Raw genomic sequence first — 3,047 nt, 5'->3', positions numbered from 1 at the left:
AACAGAAGCCCTTTTGAGTGTTTTCTGTCGATCCCCAGAATGCTCACCCTCGCTATAGATAAAGCGAGGTATTAGTGTTTTCAAACATTATACGCGCGCTTCAGGCGCTAAGCTGAAAACAAAATTAGATTCGTTCTGCGTGTGTTACGTTTCATGCGGCGCGGACGTAGTGCCACCGCCTCCACCTGATGAGTGTCGTCTCCCGACAGCGGCAAGCGCTAGGGATCGACGAAGATAATGCTGATTACGTTTCGCCTAAGGTTGATCCTTGATCTTTGCTGTTAGGCATGAAACAGCAACTATCGTCGTTTATGCAATCTTATCAGCCTGCCGTTAACAGTGCGGTTGGATGTCACGATTCCAGTCTTGACACGGTCGCACAGGCGACGTTTCTTTAATGGTGATGACTCGTTGTCGCACAGGCGCCCTACCAGCCGCAATGTTTAACGGTGGGAAAAAGTGGATGCATTACTTCGATCACCTGCTCAACGCAAACCGACCGCTCATAGCGCCTAATATCAGTCTATTTAGGCGCGCCGATGTTCGCCTGGCAACAGAGCATGCTGCCAAACGACATGACAGACAGCAGAGCTGGCGAAACGTCAGCGGAATGGTGCGGCAACGGAAGCGGAACGTCAACGGAACGGAGCGAAGCGCCAGTGTAGACGCTTAAGCGTCAGTGTGGTCGCTTCAGCGTCGGTGTGGTCGCTTCAGCATCAGTGTGGACGTTTCAGCGTCAGTGTAAACACTTCAGCGTTGGTGTGGATGCTTCGCTACTTGTGACAATAGACTTTAATGTCTACCTAACTATGACCGTCTAGCGTTGAGTTATTGTGGCTTCAGGCGCTATATTAAGAAATAAATCTTAACTAGAAAGATATTATATTCTCGGACCAAGGCCTGTTGGGCTAATTCTTGGTTGGGAGAACTAGAATTAAAACCTCTAAGCATTGAGGTCCGAATGCAGAATCCTAAGGAGTGGATTCCTAGGAATCAAGACTTCTCTTCCTAGGATAGAGTATTGTAAGAGGAGGGGAAAAACTTTCAGAAACTCATGAGAGATTTTCTGAAGAGTTCCCTTTTTAATTTTTAACTGCTGCTCCTCGTTCCGACTTCAGAGTTTTCGCTAGTTGCGTTGATGGTGTCTCTATTTATTTTATTTTTATTACTAGCCAAGCTGCAACCCTAGTTGAGAAAGCAAGATGCTTTAACCCAAAGGGCTCCTATAAGGAAAGATGGCTCAGTAAGTAAATAAGAAAATAAATAAATTAACATTAAATCATTCTCAGAAAAGTAACGCAGCGCCTGCAGCTGCAACAGCAGGAAGTGCATCAAGTCTTTCATGAGAATAGAGCGTAAGAGTATATCTCCCACCACGGGCAGATCTTTTATGATTTAATGTATTATGTTTTAAAAATGCTCTTGTTTCGTGACTCGTAAACATAGCACAGTGCACTGGAGGAGGTATTTGTTCATGTTCATCTTACTCCTAGCCCTACACCTCTTCCTTACTTTCCAACCCCTGGTAGAACGAAGGTCGGTAGGCTGACGTGCATCGCGGACCTTGTACGTTAAACGTGTGTTCCGCCGAGTGATCCTATTGATACAGTCCAAGACGTTCCCGCTCCGCTTTGGAATGATGAAGTAAAGCTCTTTTCTTCGCCAACTATTTTCGAACTATGATGTCACAACCATGTGACATAGTTTTTTGGGAAGAGCGAAGTTGGAATGTCTTGAAGCCATCAGTTCATCATCGCTATGGTATCTCGGATCTTGTAACTTTTTTCTGCGTAATAGGAGGCAGTTCCCTGACGAGGATGACGTTCTACATTTTCCCTGTCTACTAGACTAGGAAGTTACTTGTCATGTACGCACACGAACAGAACTTACCCTCGCAGCAGGCGTGTCACGGTCAACGACCTTACCACGTTGAAAACACCGCTTCTCGTCCGATCAGCGAAGTTAAGCAACGTTGGGTCTGGTCAATACAGTACTTGGATGGGTGACCGCCTGAGAACACCAGATGCTGTTGGCATTTAAACCTTTAATGCTTAAACTGGAAGCAATCATGCGTGTTTTTCTTCCACGAGAGAAGCGGAAGTCAGATAAATTGCATACAAGCCTAGCTCTTACTCTGGAATCTTACGCACTTTCACAGAAGAAAGAATTTGTCCTCGTCGAAGGACGAAAAGCCAAGACTTGATAGTCACCAGTCAATACGTCCAAGACCTTTCAGGAGTCGTATGTTTTTATAATAACTTATCCGGCAATAACTGATGTACGCCGGAAGTTTTTCTTTTCGAAAGAAGGCGACGTGTCAGCAGCAAAATCGTGTAAAACACATATTTCTTCGGGAGAAAAGGGGCTCAGTTTGCTTCTGTTCACGCTTCTTCTCCTCCCCCAGTTTGGGGAAATGTCTAGTACTTTCTTCTGAGGTCTAGCGACTACTGTTGACGGTATCTCACAGCATTAGATACGTTCAGTTCGCGCACAAGGCGCGCTTGAAATGTCATAGGGGCTCTCCCAGGTCGCTCACGGAACTGCGGTTGATGTTCTCTCCCAACCTTCGCTCACGCTTGAGTTGGCGCACTCGCTGCCCCACGAGTGTAGCTTTGGTCTGAGCTAAAAGAGGTCAATTTCATCTCTGTTCAGTGTTTACGATTCTCGGGGGGAAAAAATTTTCTCCTAAAAGAGTCGAAGGACAACCATAGAACAAAGAAATGGTTTTCCGTTAGTGTCAGAAAGCGTAGCTCTCCTATGCTCAGCAACGCTTCCTCGCAGAGATATGCTCGTGTTGCAGGAAGCGTTAGAGCGGGTGCTTGTAGCAGTCTGGTCTCTCTCTCTTACGGCAGACGTCACGCAGACAGAGATGCAAGTTCTGGTCTCTCCCTCACGCAGTCACAGACGCGGACGCCAGTCTGGTGATATGTTGGACGCTGACAGTCAAAGTTGATCCTTTCAACAAGTTGTCTCATCTTCGCGGTCTGCGGGACTTGCGACTATCACTCATGCGGACGCATGCTACACGCGGACAACTCTCCGCAAAC

At 46.7% G+C, this 3,047-nt stretch overlaps 1 pseudogene; it reads left to right on the top strand.

Annotated features, from left to right (window-relative positions):
* The first annotated feature begins 1,911 nt into the window (after positions 1 to 1,911).
* Positions 1,912 to 2,035, top strand: LOC137646164 (5S ribosomal RNA; annotated as a pseudogene).
* The last annotated feature ends 1,012 nt before the right edge of the window (positions 2,036 to 3,047 follow it).

The sequence above is a fragment of the Palaemon carinicauda genome, chromosome 8 (genome assembly GCF_036898095.1).
Source record: "Palaemon carinicauda isolate YSFRI2023 chromosome 8, ASM3689809v2, whole genome shotgun sequence".
NCBI lineage: Eukaryota > Metazoa > Arthropoda > Malacostraca > Decapoda > Palaemonidae > Palaemon > Palaemon carinicauda.
The sequence above is the reverse complement of the archived record's forward strand: the minus strand, read 5'-3'. Positions and strand labels throughout refer to the sequence as shown.